Source organism: Pseudorca crassidens, chromosome 10, assembly GCF_039906515.1.
Source record: "Pseudorca crassidens isolate mPseCra1 chromosome 10, mPseCra1.hap1, whole genome shotgun sequence".
NCBI lineage: Eukaryota > Metazoa > Chordata > Mammalia > Artiodactyla > Delphinidae > Pseudorca > Pseudorca crassidens.
This window is the reverse complement of record NC_090305.1, coordinates 63,494,911-63,519,643: the sequence shown is the minus strand read 5'-3', so window position 1 is coordinate 63,519,643 and position 24,733 is coordinate 63,494,911. Positions and strand designations below refer to the sequence as shown.

The window sequence follows — 24,733 nt, the reverse complement described above, 5'->3', positions numbered from 1 at the left end:
TCATTCAGTGTCAAGATCTTTATGGATGTCAGGGTCAAGATCTTTATGGATGCTCCTGGATAATGGAATTGGCCGTACTATTTAAATTACTCTCTCTCCTCTCCTCTCCCCTCCGTTCCTCTTCCCTTCTATTTCTTCCCTCACCGCTCTCTCATAAACATATGTAATTGAATTTGTATAAATGAAGTGAGCATATAATAAGACTCTACTGAATTTGGCCCTAGAGCTCATAAAAGATATTTAAGACAGCATGAAGTCTTTTGCAGTAAACAGCATATGAATGCTAGTTGATCCTATAAAATGGATGAGCCAGGAAAGACCCTGGATGGCAAAAACTGGACCTTATGCTAAGTTGCAGCAAGAAATCCAGTGGAGGGCTGCTGCCATAATAATGAGACTATTAAAGAAGAAACTGGACATTCTGGCCCTGCTGTTCTGACCCTGGGGTATTTTGACTGGGTCCTTGAGGAAAAGAGACTTAATAAAAATAAATAACACAAAATAAAACTGACAACTCCTGAAACTGCACATGTCAAAATTTGTTATAGATGGGGACTTCCCTGGTGGTCCAGTGGTTAAGAATCTGCCTTCCAATGCAGGGGACACGGGTTTGATCCCTGGTCGGGGAACTAAGCCTCGGGGAACCTAAGCCTGTGCACTGCAACTACTGAGCCCGTGCGCTCTGGAGCCCGAGTGCCACAACTAGAGAGAAGCCCACGTGGCTGCAACGAAGAGCCCGCATGCTGCAAAGAAAGATCCCGCATGCTACAACTAAGACCTGACACAGCCAAAAAAATTAAAATTAAAAAAAAAAAAAACTGGTTTATTAACAGGTAAAAAAGAAAGGTAATTAGAAATTCCATGGCAACAAAATGTTCTTCAGAAAGTCACATTTTACATATGAAGCCAGCTAAATGATCTGAGCAGCCGACAGAATATAATAACAGGAAAAAAAGAGAGTCCACTTGACCCTGACACTTCGAATGTTCTCTTTCATGCAGCAGAAGGTCAGTGACATCAGAGTCCAGCCCCTTCTTTATGGGCCCCAATATAGTACTTGGTTTTAGAGACTAGTAGCTACAAAATCTTTATATCATAAAGGTTATATATTAGTTTTTGATTTTTAACAATCTGATACATAAAGCAAAATTAATTATAATTACAGAATAGACTTCAAATGTTATCAATGTTATAAAATTCTGCTGCAAGCTGGAGTTGGAGAGAAAAGGTGAGGGGAAGCTCAGAGGCACCAATTTCCTCATCTTAAACACGTGGAGAATTAAGACATTCTATGGAAGGTCAACGGATCAAGCAATACAAGTATAAGTCTATCCCTTAAAATTACACAGGTAATCAAGTGCAAAACCAAATTAGAAATATAAGGAAAAAAAACTGGAAGGAATCATGAGAAAGGCAGAAGGATTACTGTCAATAAGCTAAATCCCTCATCGCACATAGGGGCAATTCAATATTTTTTACTTAAACTTGATAAATCAAGAAACAGAAGAATAAGAGAATTATTTAGAGTTAAGTGAGACAATGACCAGAAGACTGAAAAACTGAAATGGTTAACAGTGCGACTGGATATATAGGTGATGGTGGAGACATTTTATTTTTCATGTTATATCCTTCCCAACATTTTTTCCTCCTGAGCTATTTGAATTATATGCATGTATGTTACTCCCATAGGATTGCGAAAGGATTGTAAAAATTCTTCAAGGGCTCAAAACATCCTCTAATTCAAAATAGAGAGTTAAAATAGAGAATCAAAACAGAGAGTCAATATCAGGTATGAAGACAGGCTCTAAATCTCCTTGAGTCAGAAAGGAAGCAAGCTTAATCTCAATTTGCAGTCCTAAAGCAGGAGGCCAGCAACATGTGAATTATGACTTGACACAGGGCAATCATGGGAGACAGGGAGGCCTGTGAGAAGGCTCTGCCAGACCTCCATCAGGTGATGGGCTAGACTGGCAAGGGAGGTGGGGAGCCATCTGTCAGGGCCTCTGAGGACCAGCCTGTGTTCAGCAGGCTCACGGGCCCACTCCCACTAAATAGAAAGTAAACAAACACTCATCTAGGAATGAAAGCCAAAGCCTCACTTCCTTAAGCAGAGGCCCTAAATTCTTTGGGAATTCACTCTGTTAAGATTAGGTAGCTCTGAACCTTACTTCAAATCTATAGCTTTATAGAGGTATTTAGATCTGAATTCCAATCATTCATTCACTCATGTGCTGGGTGCTGGAAATGCAAAGTGATATAAAACACCATCCCAGCCTCAAGGGTCTTACAATGGTGTGGGGAATCAGGTAAGTTAAGGACAAAGGATGAAACCATGCAATGAGTGTGGCTACACTAGGGGAAGCACCGGGTGCTGTGGGAGCCCAGAGGAGGGCATTGTTACAAAGATGAAGTCATGGAGCTGAAAGGAAAGAGGGAAGAGTATGCATGTGTGAAAGCACTGACGGTAGCAAAAGGCTTTTGTTTCTTATTTATGACTTTACCTATAATTACAAAAGCTACATAACCTTACTGTGCTGGCCATCTTCGGTTTGCCCTACAGGTCTCTCCCCATCCTTCTCCACCCTGCTCAGTGCCCATGAAGCTGATCCACATGGACCCCTCACTGGGGTCCCCTGAACTCTGGCTTCTGGTTGAGTTTGGCCAATGGGAGGCACCAGCAAGAGACCCAGAAAATAGGGGAGAATGAGGTTGGAGACTTCTTTCCCAACTCTCTCCCTGATGGCTGCACGCACCACAGCTCCTATCAGATGGCCCATCCACAAAGCTTCTCCTCCAGTTATACAGCACCTCCCCCTGCCCCTTCAGATGCAGGGTGTAATGGCTCCCCACTCTCAGCACACCTGAGAACGGCACTGTCACTTGCTTCTGTTACTGTAACTCTGCCTGAACTTTTGTAAAGTGTCCCTTCAATAAAACATCCTCAAAATGCCCAGTTTGAATGTGCCATCTGTTTCCTGCCAGGGCTTGGGCTGATAGAATCATCCATTAAATAAAATTTAGAAAACAAGACAAGGAAATGATCACTCACCAAAGCCACCTAACACATGCAAATTTTAACATTTTGGTGTATTTCTTTTCCACAGTCTTTCTGTGGATATATTTACATAGCTGTCATTATGATGGGTATGCAATTTTACCCTATGAACTTTTCAATTAACATATCACAAACATTTTCACAATGATAGATATCATTTAAGGATGTCTACCTTGTTCCAGGCAAAATTATTATCTCATTTAATCCTCAGAGCAACCTCATGAGATAAATATTATCCTTGGGGGATTTCTGAAAGGAAATATTCGTCTGGTGAATTCTTCTCCTAAGAGGCAGAGATTTTAACCTTACATCTTCCTTTGACTAGTGTTTCTCTCTAACTTTCTCTCCAGGTAAGGAGCCAAACTGGACAACCTGACCCTTAAACTTTACCCTAAGCAGTAAGGGGAAGTCACAAAAGGATTGCAGCTGCACAACCAGAACCTTTTGGCATGGATCTGGTCCACACAACCTAAAATGTCAAAGGCCCATACTGAGGTTAATAAGAGTTCTGAGCCATAGGCTAAGCACTGTCAAACACTTTAAATGGATTATCTCTCATAATTTCCCAAGAGAGCTACAGCGTAGATATTATTATATCATCCACATTTTACAGAAGAAAACATTAGGGCTTAGAGAAATGGAGACACTTGCCTATGATCCTGTAAGTGCTGGAGAATCTCAGTCCCAAACAGTCACTACCATGCAATTCCACCTACCTGCCTAGTTCTTCATACTCAAACTAAGACACCCCTTCCTGAGAGAAGGGAGTCAGGAGGAGAAAGCCACACAGCTTCCAGCTGGGCTGCACTGGGTCGACGGCACCCTCACTGTGAGTGACATTCTTCCCTGGACATCAGCCTCACCACGACCGCTCCATTCATGTCACTCCCACAGGCATTCCACTGGTCCCACCATGACACCCTCCCACTCATCCAAGCCAGACAACCCAATGGTGGATATATCCTACAGGATGCCCCTTCACCCATTTTGGGTGGTGGTCTGCATAACAAGTTCCTAACTTTGGTGATTCATAAGCTATGTACGTTAATGTGGATTACAAGAATATATATTCTTCCTCCTTCATAAATCCCATAAGAAAATCAGAAAGAAAGCGAACTTGAACAGACTTTAACACAGTTTGATCTCAGTCCAAAGCCAATCCCAAGATTAAGCTGCTAGCTCTTCAGCAAAAAACAAAAACAAAACAAAAACAAAACCCTTCATGTACATCAATTTCTGATTAAGTTCATTGGCCACAGGGAATTCAGAAAATATTTGGAGGATTTGCACCATAGCCTCAGATGGACACAAGACTTGAGCACATCATTTCTAGAAAAGTCCAATTTCTGACACAAAGTCCAGGGTTGCAAGCACCTACCAGGCCAGCCAGCCAGCCATCTCCTGTCCCCATGCCCTCATGCCCTCTCAGAGCATTTGAAAGGAGGAGAACCACCTGATGGACCCCATCACCTGAGCCATGTATCCTATACCTGGTCTCTGCCTCTGATTTGAGCAGGAAAAGGTTACAAAAGGCCTGTACTCTGTGTTGATGAAAAAAACAGAGCAAGTTCCATAGTGGCAGGTCCAGCCCTGAAAGGACAGAAGAACAGGGCTGCCCCCAGCCCAGAGGACTTACCTGCCTCCTGGTAAGGTGGCTCCAGGCAGCAGCCCCTGTGGTACCTCTTGAAGCTCTCCACAGAGCAAGTCTCTCGCAGAGTCCAAGCTCCTGCTCCTGGCAATTGAAGCCTTTCTGGGAGGGGCAGCTCCAAAGCTGGGTGGAGAGCATAGAGGAAGGGAAATGGGAAGAGAGCCAAAGTGATTTTAAAGAATCGTGTAGGAAACCCTGTAACCGGAGAGTGACTGAGATGGTACTTACATTTATACTTTGGAAGCATCTGCCTTTAATCAGTGCTTAATCTAACTCTGCAGAAAGCATCATTAATAAAGAAACAGGTTGTTTTTTTCTTTGGCCTCATCCAAGTGGGTGAGAAAATACGGAAAAGTCTATCTGAAAAGCCATGCTGTTTCTGCATTCAGCTTAGCCTGCAGGCCAACTAACTTGGGGGCTCTAAGGTCTCATCCCCCAGGACCTACCAAGTTCCACAACGTGAAACTGTTCACAAGACATCCATTCAGCTCCTCCTTCTTTCTCTTCTCTTGTGCCATCAACACTGGGGTTCAGACCTATGAAAATACATGCTTGCCTATATGTTTGTCATAAGGGACACCAAGAAGACCCCTTGGCTACCAAAGCAACCCCACAATGGACCTGTCACCAAACCCAAACTCTCCCATGTAGGCTTCTGTTTTGTTAATTCTTGGGGAAAAATGCAATCTTGCTGGGCAATGTCATACCATAAGCTATTTTCAGCCATTGCCACCTTACAGAGGCTGGCTGACAGCCAACTGAGGTAAAGGATACAAGACGTGTGTTTATAAGGAAGCATGAAGTGGGAAGTAGGAAGTAGGTGTTGAAAGGAGTGCTGGATTGGAATCACAGGCAGATTTGGGTCCTGCCAGAAGGGGCATTGAATACTGGTCAAAAGAACTGGGCTCTACCACTCTAAGCTGTGTGATATTGGATGGATCACTCCATTTCTCTGAGCCCTTATTTTCTCCCTATAAAATGGGATAATCTTCCAAATCTCCTTAGTCTTAGGAAGCAAATGTGATAATAGCTGTGAAAACACTTTGCAAACACTAGATATAAGTATCTTAATTTAAGAGAGAAAAGGCCTGGTTGCTTTTCTACCTCTACTGACTCAACACCTAGACCCCATGGAGAGGATTAAATCACAGACATGGGATGGGATTAGTACCAGGCCTGGCACAGTGTATATGACCCGACTTTTTAAGGCAGTGATCAGAAATTCTAAACCCTTGTTTGATTTTAGGGTGACTCTCAGAATAAAAGAAGATCAAAGAATAAAAGAAGTGCTTAGAGTTAATAAGCATTTTTTACGTGGATAAAAACGTGTGCATTTGAAGAGGTAAAGGAGGCCTCTAAATCCATTATCTTAAGAGGCCTTGGCCTTTTTTAATATAAACTCTTTGCAAATATTATTTTCCTAAGCTATTAAGTCAGATTCAGACTTCCCAATCTGAAGTTTCAAAGAATCTTTCTAGCTCCATCTTCAAGGAAGTGAAAATGATTCCAAATGTAAGGACTTAAGTGACTAAGAGTAAGAGAAACACAGGCCGCCTGAGCACTATGGGGCTTGCATTCAGGACTTTCCCTAGATTCACGTCTCTTGTGGAGAACTTAGGGAAGGCAAACACGCGTCTGAAAAATGGAGCAGAGCACCTGTGCTGGGACTTCATAATGTAAGATGCCAATGCCAGAGCACCCACATTTGCATCCCTTGAGCCATATAGCATCGTCACCTCCCTCAAGTGCTAGCAGGCAGCAAGACCTTGCCAGTCTCAGTCCCACCATCTGATAAGCTGATCAGTTTCAGCATCAGTGGTCAAGGTGGTGCATCAGCTTTAGTAGCAGCCATGCCTTCCATCAGTTGATTTAGCAAAGATGACACTGAATCTCCACTATTGCAGAGCACCTGGAAATACCAAAATAAGACCTGGGCCCTTGAGCAGCCTGCAGTCTCTTTATGAGAAAGAAACCTGTCCAAAGAACTATAAAACAAGAAAGGGAGCATCAAGGGGCTGCAAGCAAGATGCAAACAGAGGCCTTCGCAGCATAGAGCAGAGAGCAACTCATTCCAAGAAGAGATGGGATTTGAGCTGAGGCTCAGAAAATGAGTAAGAACTCTATGTGAGAAAGTAGGGCTTTCCAGGAAAAGCATGAGCCAGGACACACAGGCCTGGAAGGATAGGACATGTGTAGAGAATCTCAAGTGGTTCCATGGGGATAGAAGAGGAGGAGGCTAAGATGAAAGGATGATTTGCATGGCCTTGCATACCACTTGGATACTGATGAGTATGAACTTGAACTTGTATTGAGTCACAGGCATGGCACTAGCACTGTCTTAGGCTTCTGATTATTTTATGAATAACCACCAAGTCCTGTTTCCCTAATATGCACCATGGCTGTAATCACACTGACAATCAGACATCCATGCAAATGAACAGATGTTAATGAGTGATGCTGAAGGTGTGATGTACACCACAGCAGAAGGTGAGAGCAGCCAAAGGGAACAGGACATTTTGTGGGGAAACTTGGAATGAGCAAACCAAGGAGAACTAGCTGTGACTGATGCTGAGGACACAGCTCTGAGGAAGTCCAGAATCCATTTCCTAGCATGCACTTGCCTTTAGGATCCTAAGGGAGGTTCCTAGATAGTTCCTTACAGAAAACATGCTTGTTGAGGACACAGTTTCATGATCTTGTTCACTGCTATGGCCCTATGCTTAAAAGAGTACATATTTAATAAGTGTTTAATAATTATTTATGAATGAATAAAAGAACTGCTAACCTCACAGTCCTTTCTGAAACCCAATGCAGGCTCCTCAATCCTGTCTGTCTGGTTCTGGGAAGGAAGCCCTGGCGTGTCCTGCTCTGTAAGATCTTGCTCTTCACTTCCATCCTTCATTTCCAGATGTACAAGCCCTTCTAACCTCTCACTGGACTGTCACAATGGCCTTCCCAACGGACAGTCTGCCCCAGCCCCTTCCTGGTAGACTGTCCCACGCACTGACCACTCCTCTCCCAGCCACATCCCTCTTCTCTGTTCCCTGCCTCGCTCAGTACAGAGGTATAGGTACATACAGAGGTACAGGTATTGCTAAAGCTGCCTTCCTCTTGCCTTTCTTCTTGCCCCTTCCCCCAATCCCTCCATTTCTCAATTCCTGATGCTTCCACAAAGCTTTCATGACCATGCTATCCCTCTGTGAGCTTCCTCTACATGGTTAACCATCAATATTCCAACAGCGCAGTATATCACATACCTTCGTGATCAGCTCCACACCATTTCAAAACTATTTTAATCTATACTCGTACTTTCATAATTCATAATCAAATGAATCTTTTTGCCTTTTACTAAAGATTCATGTGGAGAGGGACAAGTATGACTGTTGCTTCCATTTTTTGAGGGCTTGTGGGAATAAGCAAGCCTAATATTCCTGTGTATAAAAATAGACCTAGGGCTTCCCTGGTGGTGCAGTGGTTGAGAGTCCGCCTGCCGATGCAGGGGACACGGGTTCGAGCCCTGGTCTGGGAAGATCCCACATGCCGCGGAGCAACTGGACCCGTGAACCACAACTACTGAGCTTGCGCGTCTGGAGCCTGTGCTCTGCAACAAAAGAGGCCGCGATAGTGAGAGGCCCGCGCATCGCGATGAAGAGTGGCCCCTGCTTGCCACAATTAGAGAAAACCCTCCCACAGAAACGAAGACCCAACACAGCAAAAATTAATTAATTAATTAATTTTTAAAAAAAACCATGCCAGGGAATACTAAAGACCTTCTAATTGATAATAAAGAGAACTTTAAAAAAAATAAAAATAAAAAAAAAATTAAAAAAAAAAAATAGACCTAGCGAGGGACTTTCCTGCTGGCCCAGTTTGTAAGGCTCGGTGCTCCCAATGCAGGAGGCCTGGGTTCAATCCCTGGTCAGGGAACTAGATCCCACATGCATGCCGCAACTGGGAGTTCACATGCCACAAGTAAGGAGCCCTTCTGCTGCAACTAAGGAGCCCACGTGCCACAACTGAGACCTGGTGCAACCAAATAAATAAATATTAAAACAAACAAAATTATTTTACATACTACCTTTGTGTTTTGGTTTAGGTTCCTCCAAAAGCATTAGACAAGTACTTCAGTGAAAGAGTTTGTTTGGGAGGTGAATCACAGGAAACAGGAGTGAGGGAGAGAGGAATAGAAAGCTAAGAAGGAGGAGAAGCCAACAAAGGGTGTGCACTTCAGATGATTACAGATATGGCAGACTGGGGCTCAGCCTCTCTGGGGAGCTTCTGAGGAGCTATGCAGAATTTACTTCAGAATTAGGAGGCTGGGCATTTGTCCTCTAGCTTACATCCCCTATTGGCTGAGGGTTGTCCACAGGGGCATTATGGTAATCAGCCTCTAATATAGCCCCAGTGACCCTTACCTCTGATACAGTATTCATGTTCTTGTGTGGTCCTATCCCAAACTGAACAGGTATAACCAACATGATATTGCAGAAGTGACAGTGTGTAATTTGGGAGGCTTGGTCACAAAAGGCAATGTGCCTTCTCCCTGGATTGCCCCTCTGGAGAGAGCTAGCCACCATGCTGTGAGGACACTCAACCAGCCCTGGGGAGATTCTGCATGGGGAGGAACGGAGGCCTCTTGCCAAGAGCTGGCACCAACTTATCAGCCATGAGAGTAAGCCATCTTGGAAGCAGATCCTCCAATCTCAGTTGGGAGTAACTTCTCTCCATCCTCCAAATCTCTGGGCTATGCTTGCTCATGGGCTGAGAGAGCTCCCGTGGCTTTGGAGAAAGCACTGAGACAGAAAAGCCAAGAGAAGCAAGACAGACCCTTGAGGTGGGATGCTTAGTACACAAGAGCTGTCCAGCACAGCTTTAGCTGAAATCAGAGGTAGTCTGACGGAATGTGTCAGGAGTACCGAAAGCATCTGCTATGCTCGGAAACTTCCTAAAAGATGGTTCCTGTGTATTCTTCTTTCCCCTCCACAGGGTTTGCCAAATGGTTACATACATGTAGGTTGTGAGCAAGGCTTCAAAGCTCAGCTCATGAGATCTCCTGCAACACAACAGCAAAAACTGCTCCATCCTCTAACTCCTATCGTTCACTTCTTGTACCTATATTTAGCGCTTAGTTCACTGCTTCCATTTTCTGATATGTATTTTTCAGGATCCTTTTAGTTGCAAGTAAGAAAATTCTAACCCTAGTATACAGTATAAGCAAAAAAGATTTTATTGGCAGGGAACAGGAGTGTCATACAGAATCCAAGGGAAGAGAAGCTGCTGACTCTCATGGAATAGAACCAAAGATTGAAGACCTGCAGGACGTTCAGGAAGTTCTGCCTCTCCTCATCTCTTGGTTCTGTTGCTGTTCCCCAGCCTCTTTGCTCTCCTGTCTTACTGTACACTGGCTTTCTCTGGTCCTAGCTGACCTGACAGAAAATGGGCACTCTCAACCACTGTGTTTACATGCTGACCTTTTTCATTCTCAAAATTCCCGGGTAAGGGGCTGAGTGACCTCACCTGGCTTGGGGGCCTGACTCTAAAGCAATAAACAGAGGATCAGGAAGCTAGAGGTCAGGGAGCTCCCAATGCCAACCTGGGGATAGATCCGGGAGGAGAACTCCTAAAGAACCCCCAAATGGGGACAGCACCAACATCATAATGTTTTAATGATTAAATAAGGCAATATGAATGAACTTCCTTTTGTACTCTTAAATGTTATACAAAGGTACAACTCTATTGTTATTTGAGAATCAGTGTAGTGTAGAGAGGAAACACATACACACACACACACACACACACACAACTTAGAACTGAACACCTGGTCTTGAATCCCATCTTGTTCTGCCACCTAATAGCTGTGCGATCAATCCCTTTGTAAAATTTCTCTGAGCCTCAGTTTCTTCATCCATAAACACCTGGATGTACAGTGATAACACCTACTTGTACAAAGGATTCATGAGATTTAAATGACCAGGGGATAACACTTTGTAAGGTACAAGTTAAAATAAATGTTTGTGGCTGAGGTAAGAGAAAACGTTTATATACGTGATCTTCCACTATCTACCATGTCCCTGCCCCTCACAGGGATACAAATACACACACACTTCAAGTTCTTTATACACACTACAGCCCTGACCACATTTAAGCTCCAGGAGGTAGCTACAGAGGATTGCTACTTAATTGTGCAGGAGGGAGGGGGGAAGAGGTGGTGGGAAGGAGGGAGGGAAGGAATGAGGCAGACAGATAGGCATGCCGCCAGCCTGAGGCTGGGATAGGTGGCCAAGTCTATATGGAAGCCCAGTGAGGGACTGGCTGGAAGTCAAAAAGGATATAATTAACTTAAGAATTGCAATAAACTTGTAGCCACACTTAATAGGTTTCAAATATTTTTTCTCAATTTACCCTGCCTTCGTTCTTCTCGGTTTGGTCTTGGGCTTGTTAGGGACGAAGGGAAGAGGTAAAGCCAAGGAAAAGTCTTAAAGGGGCAGCACCACCAAGCTTGTAAAAGGGAAGAACAGGTCTAGGCTTTCAGCAAAAACTCAGTGGCCTGCGTGACATCAGATATCTGCACAGTCAGTCCTTGGGGAACGCAAAGGAAGGGAGTTGAGCTGCAGCAACAGGAAGAAACACATCTGACCTGACTGTGAAGCTGCCTTCCTGACCTCCCCCGCTTCCCATCCTTCCCCCCTGCCCCCCGCCCCCTTCCCACCATCCCCTGGAGGCTGAAGGTGGTCCAGGGGCTGCAGTCAGTGTTCGAGATGACATTTCAGCTTTCTTTTTCTGCTCTTTCCTGACTAGGGAGAAAGAGGATGTTGGTATTTCTAGAGCAAATTTAAAGGCATCTGGAAATGAGTGTACATAGAACAGAGACAATATCTGCTAACTGAGGTTTAAGTTCAGAAAGAGAATAACTGAGTGTCACAGCAGAAATCGGAAGACCTTCCTCCTCAGTGCACCATGTGGCCTCGGGTTAATTGTTTCATGTCAAAACCTAAACTGGATGAGACTCGGTTCTCTCTCTAAAATCCTGAGCACAGAACCTCCCCGGCTACTTCTGTATAAGGTGGCCCAACCAAAACCCCCAGGCATGCTTGACCCTGTGGCCATCTGTTGCCATTAAAAGAATGTGTCCTTTTATTGTCGCACAGATGTTAGTTGCCTGTCCCTCTGCTGTCACCTGTATCCAATCCTGTTGCCCCTCACTTCTGGCCCTGGAGGATCTCTCTTGGCTTTCCCCAACTCCACTGGACCCTCAGTTCTTTCTATTCACCTAAATTTCCTACCAACTTTCCTCTCAGGAATGAGGCAAATTTCTTTTGATGCCTTGAGTATAACAGTTTCAAAGATGCCCCATGTATTTTTTTACGTGCATGCCCCTGGGGTCTTACCCTCCACCTCAAGCAATTTCTCTGAGTATTTCTTTCAAATAAATAATATGCTCTTCCCAAAAGACATCTGAGTAAAGAAGTAGGTCTCCACATCATTGGATTGCCATAGTTTGGAATTAAAGGTAATGTTGTCTTATTCTGCTTGCTCTCAACTTATATTTAATTTCAGAAATTGAAAAGAAATCTTAGTTAATGTTTTTTCCCCCCCCGAGGCCTCATTTTTAAGACATTTTAGCCAAGAGACACCCTGAAGTGAGCATATGAATACAGGCTCCTAGATGGCTGGAGAGTCAGACTATGGGGTCCCTCCACATCGTCTCCCTCCTCAGCTCACTCTCCAGGATGATCTGTGCCCTGGGCAGTCCAGTCTGTTAGCACCTTGGCTCCTTGGAAGGCCAGTGAGACCCCCTCCCCCAGCATGGTGTCTCCTTCTGAGAAGGGAACAGTGCACTGGGCTGTTGGCACACCCTGACTATGGGACCCTCAATGTGACCCCAGAGCCCCGGGACCTTGCTCAAGAGGACAGACCTGTGTAGGCGCTCCTTCAGCTCCTCCGAAGGTCCAGGCTTCCCTGTCTCCCCATGCTTAGGCCCGTCCTCCACCATCAGGGAGCCCAACAGGCCTGAGGTAGGGACAGATCTGCTATCAGGGCCTCTTCAGGGGCCCAGGGTCTCACAGCCTCAGTGACTCAAAGCTATGGCCCCTGCTGCCCCAGTTCAGTTATTACCACCCCAGTGCCAAATCCAGAAACATAACTGTCTGATGAGAGTCCCTGAGAGCCAAGGTGTGCATTCACACATACCTGATCACACACACACACACACACACACACACACACAGAGCCCACTAGAATACAGCTGTGAAAGTAAATAAACTAAGAAAACCTAAAACTGCCTGACTTCCTCTGTAAGTTTGGGCTCTCCACACCCCAGAAACCATGGGGTTAAGAAAAGGAGGCTCATAGGCCAGCTGATCCCATAGGTGAGACAAACTAGCAAGCAGGCAGACAAAAGGCTCCCTTAATCAGTGCTACCCTGGTTAAGGTTCACTTCCCTGACTTTACCTCACCTGCCCTCACGCCAGATTTGCCCAAATCCACACTTGTGCTCCCACTAGGCCCTTGCGTGAGCTGCCCTCTCCTCTACTTCCTCCCCAGATCCACACCAACATTCAGAACTGGTTTCAGTCCTTTCCTCCAGGGAGCTTTCCTCACAGCAAGGCCGAACTTTGCTGATACTGACAAATACGGTCCTCTCCTTCCTCCTCTGACGGCTTCATGTTGGATGAGCCTCATCCCCCCAGTGAGGCTGAAAGCTGGTCCAGAGTAAAGACTGTATCCTTTTCCCTTGCATTTCTCAGCATGGAGCCGAGAGTTCATGCTCATAAACTAACACTCAAGTTCCCTATTAAATGGGACAAGGATGCTAGATGAGAGGTGGCTCAGCTGCTTCTAGAAATACACTAGTGCTTCAAAGCTCAAGGAAGGCAGGAGGAGGGAGGGAGGGAGGGAGGGAGGGAGGGAGAGAGGGAAGGCATGCATTAAAAGCTTATGGAATACACAAAAGAGCTGAGCATCAGAACAAAGACTCATTTAAAAGGGCAAAGGAAACACTAGACGGCTGTTAATGGTGAACTGAATATGATAAATTATTACTTAAATCACTTGGTTTCACTCCTTGTTGTTATGCACAGTTAATTGGAGGGAACAAAATGGTGGGCCTCCCTGAATGGGGAGGGGAGGTGGGAGCAGTCTCAGGCTTGTAGCTTCTCCAGGACCACAGAGCCATCATGCAGAGATGACAAGTACTGGGCCAACCTCCCACTCTAGCCTCCCGTGGTGGCTGGGTCCCATTACCCGCACTCTGGTGCTCCTTTAGCTGGAGCTGTTGGCAGCCAGGTGGCCTAAGAGAGACAGAATCAGAGGGCTGGGCTGAGTGGCAGGTTCTGAACACCAACCCTGCCCCTGCTGGACCCCACTCAGACGTCTCGCAACCTGAAGAAAGCCAGGTGGCCTCAATAGCAGATTAACTGCTATTCAAAAACTTGGATTCTGATGCTTTTTTTTCCTTCTTATGTTTCTATTCTATTCATTATATCCTGAGTTCCTCCTAAACTATAAACCACTTAGACACAGAAATGAGTAAGACACAGCTTCTACCTTCACTCAGTTGGGAGTGCAAATACAAGCATATTGAACTCATTGTGGGCTGCATAGAAAAAAAAATCTTTCTAACACTTAAGACAAAGAATGTGTTAGAGTCTGGGAATAAATTAATAATTCCACGGTGAAAGGGAGAAGAGAAAGACAAAGTGAGCCTGATAACACCATCATCAAAAAGAGAAATTTAGAAACATATAGAACTGTTATAGACCAGGATTTCACAAATAGTGCTTATATGACAATTATCAGCAAGGCCTAGAGAGTTATAGTTACAGGATAATGGCAGACAACATTCAAATGTGGAAATCCACATGCCTACAGGACAATTTAACAAACATTAGCAAAAGATATTCTTATGATTACAGACATAGAAAAACAGAGTTATAGCACAGGTATAAGTTTGAAGACCATGTTCCTTTTCCTAATTTAAATTTATATTTAATTTTATTTTTAAACACTATTCTCAACCTTCAGTTTTATCACAAGAAAAAATTAATTGCTATACTCCTCTCCATGAAACTTTTGTATAAATAAATGTAATCTCAAGAGAAAAAAACTTTTTCACAAGTCTGTTAATTAGAGGCTCATAGGTTCTACTTGAAGTCAGGAGTCAGAACTGAAATATATATATATATATATATATATATATATATATTTATATTTATACACACACACACACATATATACACATATCGCAAAATCAAAACAGTAACAAAGAAAGGAATATGAGATAATGGTTTTTACATAAAGAAAATGTGAAGCTTAAAGAGGACCCTGGACTGACATGGAGAGCTAAATACCCTAAATAATTTTGCAATTGAAACAATTAAAATACTGGATAAAATATTAAAAGATGAAAAATTAAAATATTTAAAAAGCTCTGCGGACTCTAGAGATAAAAGAGAAAACAGAAACCCTTGGATGAAAGAGAGTGTTAGAACTATCTTTTACCTAAAGGACCTCTGCCACGCCCTCAAGCCCTTATGCTGCTGTTTAGATGGCTACACAGAGTATGGAGCAGGAGAGAAAGTCTGGGGGCCCCTAAAGTGGAATATGTAAGAGGAGTCCACTGTGTAAAACTGGAGCATCTAAGGGCTACACCCACAAAGTAAGGTGAACAAGAAATAAAACTGCCTCTAGAAGGAGGCTAGCAGAAACAAATACAAATCCTTTCTGGAGAAATTCCACTCTGATTCAGGCTTCAAGCAATTCCCACAAGTAAGGTTTTAATAAAAATTAGCAGTTCACAATCCAACTCACAAAACATAGAAAGAAATAAGTCACCATCAGTGAGAGCCAGTCAAAGCAATGGACAACACAAAGATTTTAGGTACTAGAATTATCAGACAGAAAATTTAAGAACTAACAGAAAAAATGTGAGGAAACAAGAAACTATAAAGAATGATCTTGGCAAATTTTAAAATGAAACAAACAGAATGTCCACAAATTAAAATATTTAGCAACTGCAAGTAGAAATGTAGTATGCAAGTTATACAGCAGAGTAGACACACAGGCAGAGAAAATTTTAAAACTGGAAGATAAATATAAAGAAATTAAACCAAAGTGCAGCAAAAGAACACAAAATGATGCAAAACAAGTAAGCGGGGTTAAGAGACATGGAGGATAGATTAAGAAAGCCTATTGTAAGTCCAATTAAATGGGCACTTAGGTTATTTCCGTATCTTGGTTATTGTAAATAAAAATGTACCATCTTCTAAGCATACAGTTCAATACCGTTAAGTGTTCACATTGTTGTGAGACCAATCTCCAGAACTCTTTTCATTGTGCAAAACTGAAATTCTGCACCCATTAACTGGCTATTCTTCCCTTCCCCCGGCCCCTGGCAACCACCATTCCACTTTTTCTCTCTGAATTCACTACTCATAGGTATCTCATATAAATGGAAGCATAAAGTATTTGTCTTTTTGTGACTGGCTTATTTCACTTTGCATAGTGTCCAACAATCTCCATTCTTTATATATATATATACACACACACACACAATGGAATATTTCTCAGCCATAAAAAAAGAATGAGATCCTGCCATTTGCGACAACATGAATGGACCTTGAAGGTATGATGCTAAGTGAAATAAGTCAGATGGAGAAAGACAAATACCGTATGATTTCATTCACATGTGGAATCTAAAACAAAACAAAAACAAAACAAAATAAACAAACAAAATAAAACAAAACCAAACTCATAGATATAGAGAACAGCTTAGTGGTTACCTGAGAGGAAGGGGTATAATAAGTGAAAGGGGTCAATTGCATGGTGATGGATGGTAACTAGACTTGTGATCAGCACCAACACTCCTTCCATGAGAGTTGACTCCACATCATGTTTGCAATTCTTGACAGTTCTGCTTACCACCTGTATGACTATTACTATTTTTATTTAAATCAAGTCAATTTTTAATCTTAAATATATTTTTATAAAATAATCTATAAGTCACTATGACACATTAAAAATTAATAATACTTGCCGTAAATAGAAAATAATCCTAAAAAAGCAATATAGCGAAGACAACATGATGTGATTAGGCTTTACGCATGATAAGCAATGATAAAGACAAGCCCCTTACCATGGCTCACAGACCTGGCATGGTCTGGCCTTGCCCCCTGCAGCCTCCTGTCGCTTTCTTCCCCTGGCCACAACAGCTTCCTTTCCTGTCCTTAGTGCTCTCCATGCCTCCTGAAGCTACAGGGTATTTGCACATGCTGTCCCCCCCTGCACCCCAGAACCCTCTTCCCCACCACACTCTTAGCGCACTTAAACTCCTTCCAGCCTTTCAAATATCAGTGTAAGATATTTCCTTGGGAATACTTCACAGACGTCCCTGATTGTGCCAAATCCTCCCACTCTCAGGCCTCAGAGCACCGCAAGTCTCTCCTTAGCACTTATCTCAGGGGCAGTTTTCTATTTGTTTATGAGATCGATTAACATCTGTCTTTTCCTCTGGATTCTTTAAATTCCACCAGGGCTATGACCACTCCTGGTTTTGCTCACCATTAAATTTCCAGTATGGTGCCTGATACATTATAGGCACTCAATGGTATCCGCTGAGTGAATGAGTGGATGAATGAATGAGTGAATGAATGATTCTTAGATTGTTGAGACATAAAGTAGTAAAGTCCGGCAACTCCTTGTGGGTGTAACTTTTCTCTTCCTTACTCAACTTCTGGGTTCCCAGTTTGATAATGAGGCATGGGAGACACTACAAGCTTTCTCCAGTAGGGTCAGAACTTCTTCCTGGGACCATGAAGGCATAGCAGGGCATACTGCTCACAGGTTTTGAGAAGCAGAGCTTTCTGAACCTTATGAGTCCTCCAGACACTGCCATTTCCATGTCCATTTTCTGCAGACCTCTGCCATGTCATTCACATGAGACCATGGCAGGCAGGGACTTCAACACGTAAAAATAAACATATAACTAATAAAGTTTTAAATGACCTTCCATGAACCTTTTAAACTTCACCCTTCATAAAACACTTCTTTGCCAATTCTGCATAGCGTTCCTCCAAAATCTCTTCTAACTTTGTTTCTCCATCTCGATTGCTAATCCCACTCTTATCCTCTGGCATCTGTACCATTATAATAGACCCTTCCAGTCCTGGTCTTCTCTAATCAATTCTCTACACAGTCAAAAATTCATATATGGGCAGGTTGCCTCTTAGCTGAAAAAGCTGAAGTCTCCCAATTCCCTACAAAATTCTTCAAGAATTTCCCAGCAAACATTTAAGATCCTCCTCAGCATGGTCTAACCTCACCACTCAGCCTACTTCCTTAACGAGAAATCTGTACTGAGATTTAACCCAGGCCTGCAGCATGCCAACAGCCCAATTCCAGAAGCAAAGTGGTTTTTAAAACATCTTTTCAGGAAGGGAAGTTAATGGGTGAGCAGTGCAGCAAAATACCCAGAACCAGTGCAGGCAACTGTGTACTGTGATCTCAGTCATTAACGGGAGTTAGGAGTCGCAGCTGCTACATGCGCTCACTGCAGGAGCCCAGGCAGGCCACTTCCCTCTCCAAGTCTGCAGTATGGAGACTACAAACTGAACACCATGGGAAAGGCAGGAGGACAACGAGAGACATGTGAGAGGCTTCGGGTGTCTCTGAACCCAGGAGAGATTTGGGAGCTTTTCAAGTTTCCAGTAGGTGGTTGTGTCCAGCAGGGTCGAATCAGACACAGAATCTTGTCCTCAGCTTTGATGGGTCAGAAATATCTCATCTATTTAACAAAATAGTCATGGAAGTCATCCCAGGAAGCCTCTTCCCAACATCAGGATTTCTGGGAAGCCAGGGACTTCCCTGGTGGTCCAGTGGTAAAGAATCCGCCTTCCAATGCAGGGGATGTGGGTTTGATCCCTGGTCAGGGAACTAAGATCCCACATGCCGCGGGGCAACTAAGCCCACATGCCACAACTACTGAGCTTGCGCACCTCAACTAGAGGGCGCAGGTGCTGCAACTACAGAGCCCACGCACTCTGGAGCCTATGCACCACAACTAGAGAAGAGAAAACCTGCTGCCACAACTAGAGAGATGCCTGCGCACCGCAACAAAAGATCCCACATGCCTTGACGAAGATCCCGGTGCCACAACTAAGACCCAAGGCAGTCAAAAAAAAATAAATTAAAAAAAGAATTTCAGGGAAGCCAAATTATTAACCAGAAGTTTACTCACTAGGGGTGGAAGTAAGCCAAAGGGAATCAGGTAATTGCAGACACATTTTTTTTTTATATAACCAAAACCTATATAGAGCCTGAAATTTCTGATGCAGTGGAGAACTGGTTTGCCTAAAACCCAGGATGAGATACAGCAGAACACCAGACACAGTGCCTTACTCCCTTGGCTGCAGCTGAACAAACCTTGACATTGGTTTATCGCTGGTCTTGTCTATCCTCTCTGTAGACTTCCATCCTTCTGCCTACATCTGTTGGTACACGTCACAGTTTCCAAGGTCACAGTTTATTTTACGTGGCTCCTTATCGTCCTCATTTGGAAAAACCTTAATTTCATCAACCACAAGCCTTCTCTGGGGTTGGACTTTCCATCTATTATGGAAATTCTTATTATCCAGGAATGTCACTTCCTGACCTGATGGCAAATGCAAAGAGTGCAGCTGTCTCCCCTTGCACCTTAATTACATTTCCAAGAAGGAATTCAGAAAAACAGACCTGCAAAATGGCTTACAGTTGGCTCCAACAGGAGGTAGAGCTCTGTCAGCTGAGAAGGACTGAAAAAGTAGTAACACTGAAAACCAGGGGGAGCCAGTGCCTCCTGGATGCAGCCCGGTGGTTGTGTCCTTAGAGATCGGTCTTTAGTTTCTCATTTTGCCCTCTTCATCTGTGGCCTCTGGAAAGGGCAGCAGGCCATCTGACTTTGACAGATTTTTGAAGTCAAGTGTCATGGTGGCCATCCCAATACAAAGAAGGAGGCAACATGGCAATCCGCAGGGAGAATTCCAGTTCAAAAACCAGGAGGGACAGAGAGTGGCCCCATTCAACCTCAGACTTTCTAGTGAGGGGGATTAATCTGACAGGGAAAGTGAGTTGGCATTAACTCAGAACCACGGGAAAAAGCATAAGTCAAAAGTAGAGACTGAGGCCAACACCAAGCCCTGTTTGGAGCTGTTAGGGCTCAAAAGCCAAGTGTTCAGGAGGAAATGGTAGTCCTGTTACCTGCTCTTTTGGGACCACACCTGGATCAGCTCAGGGTGCAGAATTCCTGGAATTTTTAATGAGAGTAAACATTTTTCACCAAGCAAGAGGAAATTAGCTTCACTCTCAACAAAGTGCACAAATTGTCCTGGCCCACGAAACACCATTTTTCTTAATGGTTTAATGGCCCTGGGTAAATAGTAGGTGAGCCCCTGACTTAAAGGGAAAAGTCTTAGTTTGTATAATACAGGCCCTTGGAGTTAATAAAAGAGGGCGGGGAGCTGCTTCAAAGCTGCTACTCCTATGTGAACCTAAAGGCAGATGAAAGAACCTTGCAGATTGTTTTGCTGGAACAAACTTAAAGAAAGGTTTCATTTATCAAGGGAAGGAGATTTCCTTAAAAGTAGGGAATCAGCAGAAATACCGTGGCAAGGCATTATGTGGTTACTTAAAATGTGTCATGCTATGCAGTGAAGATAGTGGATGGCCCAGGAAAGGGTTGGGGCAGGAGGGGGAAACCGGGTCAGGAGCGTGGGCTAGCCTGTAACATGGCTGTGATCTTGGGAAGCCCCTTCTGGGCCGTGGTTTCCACATCTGTGAAATGCTATAATGACAGCAACCAGCACTTACTCAGAGCTTCCTCCAATGCCACATGTGTGTTCTAAGCACTTTAGGTGAGTTACTTCTTTCAACTGTTACAATAACCTCATGAGGTAGGAGAAAAAAAAAATGCCTAGCTTCTCTTAAAAAATCAGAAAATCTGACAATGTTGGGCACCAGTCCAACGTAGCAGAATAAGCCAGAGTTGATTAGAAGTCAGGCTGTTCTAAGATGAGGCCATCAGCCGTAGCCCTCACACTCTTCTTGTCCCACTTATTTTGTTCATGGTGCCTGAGTGGCTCTTGCAGCCTGTGGGTCTGTGGCCCCTGGATTAGATGGTCTCAGTGATTTCTCCTCTACCCTGAGAGTTGATGTTCTTTGCTCCATGTCACCCTGCTCAGAGTGGTCAGGTCACTCATCAATATTCAGGCCTCAGACAAAGGGTATAGAACATTGGGCTCCCCCAGTTGAGGACTCTTAAGAAGCAGGAATATTGGGGACTGAGGAAGGGCACTTCTGTGCCTTATGACAGAGTTTCAGTGGACACCGGGCCTTCTGCAGCCTGCCCTCCCCTGTGCCAGGAGCTTGAGTCTCACTTGAATGGAGAAAGGAAGTAATGGAGGAATGAACAAGGACATTCTGAAACCCCCAGGGACTGTATCAGGACGAATGAGGACCTGCCCATCCTAGGAGCAAGACAAGGTAATTACTTAACCTCTCTGTGCCTCAGTTTCCTCACCTATGAGTTAATAATAGCACCTACCTTACAGGGAGGTTGTAAGAAACAGAGTAAGAACCCCTTTGGGTTGCTAAGGACTCTAAATTTTCTGATTCTAGTCCTTTGGCCATCATGACTCACCAGTGGTTTCTTGAAAGAACGATCTATCTCTATTTAAAAAACAAAACCACTTTCGACTTAAGCTAAGCTTGTCTTGTGTTTTACCCATCAGGAAGTCAGAGACAGAAATTACTTAGAGATAAACTTACAGATTACAAGTCCTTCAGTTCTATGTGCTTTTTCAAATGTTCTCTTACTAAATGGGCCTCTGGTGAAGATAATGATCGGTTCACTGATTTGTTCCCAGGAGAATGGGGTAAAATGAAGTCCAGTTCATCACATTTTTAATTCTTTTTTGTCCAATTACTTTGGAAAGGTTTCTACACCAGTTATCCTTCTCCAAGCTCTCCCTCTTTCCCCCTCAACTGCCAGGCCATAGGAGGAATCACAGAGCGGTCTTGCTCTATGACCAGCAGGTCCTTTTCAATAAGAGCTCTCTCAGGCCATATTCTCCAAGTTGGGTTTACTCATTCTTCAACTGAGGTCCCTCCAGACGGGCAGATGCTATGTCCAGCTGGAGACCAGTATGTTCACAGCTGCCTGTTATCTGCCTCTTCTTGGCTCTTCAACATTGTCTTCAATCAAATGAACCCACCCCCACCTCTGTCTTCCATAATTGCTATTTTATTTTATTTTTTAACAACTCATACATTTATTTTTACAAAAATATTTAATGAATACCTACTATGTTCCAGAAACTGTTCTAGGCATTGAGGATGGTACAACAGCAAGACAGACCAATTTTATTTCCTAATGGAGCTTGCAATTTTGCAGTAAGAATATGGTAAATAGGCAAATGAATAGCTAATTAAGAAAACTGTAGATTGTGATTTGTATGTCATCAACTATTGGTTTATATATTGACATTTAAGTGTGTGTATATGTAGATATTGATATATACATGTATATACCTATATATCTATATTGATGTATATATGTGTATCTCTATCTATCTATCCATCTATCTAAAATCACACTGAGTTATCACACTAGCTTGTTAAGCACTGTTCACTCCTTTTACAGATGAGGCTCAGAGAGGTTAAAGATCTTTGTCAAGGTCATACAGATAATAAAGATCAAAGCCAAGATTTGAACCCAGACACTATGACCCCAGGGCAGTGCTCGTTCTATGATTTCACCAAGCTGTACTACTGAGCTCTCTGGCAGGGTGGAGAAATGGGAAATAAGAGGGAAAGGGATTGGTTGGTAATGATGAGAGTGAACCAGAAATGACTGACAAGAGAAGCAAAAGGTTATGAAGTCCAAAAGGGGAAGGAGATCCTAACTTGGAAAATAGGAAGAGGGTTTTCAATTTTCCTGGAGGATTTCCAGAATATCAAGACAGGGAAGGCAATGTGGGCAGACAGTAGGCTCTGGTCAAGTTCTTATCAGTATTCTACTGGGAAAGTATAGTTTAGCTTTCCCTTGTGAGCTTCTATTTTAAGATGGTGTTGGTCTTGATGATAACTATTCTCTTATTCCTAATAAAGTTTCTGGGTCCCTCACAGAGGGACATAGTAAGTTTTCCATTAATTGTTACTGTAATTGCTATTTTAAATAGGGAAAAGTTGGTTTCTGTTGCTTGCAACCCAAGAACCCTAGCTCTAATACGGTACCTCAGTGGTGAGAACAAGGGAATAGATGGTAAAAGAGAAGTGTTTATATCTGAATTTCAAAATGGTGACAGCAGAGCATTAAACCAAGCTTGATCCCTCCTAGGTGAGGGCCCTGTGTGACTGCATGGGTTGCACACACGCGAAGCCAGCACTGCCTACTTGTTACTTCCCGTGACTGCACAGCCCCAATGCCTGCTATTGACATTCATGCAGCCAGTCTCCCTACATGTCCCCTCCAGCCCTGGGCAGAGCCACACAGGACTCTGAAGGAACAATACTCTTCCTTGTCTTACTGTCTGTCTCTCACTCTCTGAGCCTAGGAAATTTCATCTTCCCATCACCACCACCACCCTCCTCACCCCCGTCCAGGGACATGTCCTGTGGTCTCCATCATCAATGTTTCTGACCTATCCCATCCCTCCTTCTTAGAGTTCTCTTCCTGTCTTGGGCAGCCGTGGTATCCCCACAGCTCATACCTGACCTCTTGGATCACCTTCCAGTCCCTTCCTGTCTTGGGTGGTCCTCACACACTCCTCTCACTTCAGCCCAGCCCTTCTCCACCTCCCACCATCATTCTCAAGGCCCTCTCCCATTTCTCCCTCCAAGGTCACCAAGCTTCGGCCCCACAAAAGAGTTCTGCCTGCAGCTTGGTAATATTCCAATCCCTTATCATAATCCTGCTCAGAGCTGTACAGGACAGCTACATTTTAAAGATATTTTGTACAAAAAGATACATGCACCCCTATGTTCATAGCAGCACTATTCACAATAGCCAAGACATGGAAACAACCTAAATGTCCAGTGACAGATGAATGGATAAAGAAGATGTGGTACATATATTCAATGGAATATTACTCAGCCATAAAAAATAATGAAATAATGCCATTTGCAGCAAGATGGATGGACCTAGAGATTATCATACTGAGTGAAGTAAGTCAGAAAGAGAAAAACAAATACCATATGATATCATTTATATATGGAATCTAAAATATTTGCACAAACAAACCTATCTACTAAACAGAAACAGACACACAAACATAGAGAACAGACTTGTGATTGCCAAGGGAGGGGGTAGGGGAGGGACGGACGGGGAATTTGGGATTAGTAGATGCAAACTATTACGTATATTGATAGAATGGATAAACAACAAGGTCCTACTGCATAGCACAGGGAACTATATTTAATATCCTTGGATAAACCATAATGGAAAAGGATATAAAAAAGAATTATATATGTGTATAACTGAGTCACTTTGCTGTATAGCAGGAAATTAACACAACATTGTAAATCAACTATACTTCAATAAAAAAATTTTAATATATTTTATACGTGACAAAAGATATCTAAAAGTTTATTTATTTTGTGATAAATACTTTTATCAATGAGAAAACAGAAATTTGGATGGGTGAGGTAACTTTTCCAAGGTCACACAGCTAGTTAGTGGCAAAGCCAGGGTAGGATTCCGGCACCTGCTGACTTCAACTACAACTCCTATGTAATTAGGGATTAATGGGGTCATAAAGGAGTGAGGACATAAAGGAGTAAGACAGCACTGTGGTTTTTAAAAACAATGGCTACATATTCTTCAGCATTAGTGGGAGGTGGGGTCTGTGTTCCTTCCCTTGAGTCTGGGCAGGCCTGTGACTACTTTGACCAATAGACTGGAGTGGAAGAGATACTAGGTCATAAAAGGTCTGCCTGGTTCTCTTGGGAGGCTCACTCTGAGGAAAGCCAGCCTCCACAGAAGAGTACCAAATACCCTGAGA

General features: G+C 43.5%; 1 protein-coding gene across 8 annotated transcripts in view; it reads right to left on the bottom strand.

The window, feature by feature from the left end:
• SCN11A (sodium voltage-gated channel alpha subunit 11) overlaps positions 1-24,733 on the bottom strand; it is a 129,373-nt gene that overhangs the window by 73,218 nt on the left and 31,422 nt on the right. For 7 of the 8 annotated variants that reach the window (XM_067754026.1, XM_067754029.1, XM_067754028.1 and 4 more), the window contains one exon: positions 4,692-4,826. The exons of the other annotated variant lie outside the window; for it this stretch is intronic. The gene's annotated coding sequence lies outside the window, so the exon portion shown is untranslated. The remainder of the gene's footprint in view (positions 1-4,691; positions 4,827-24,733) is intronic. 8 annotated transcript variants of the gene reach the window in all.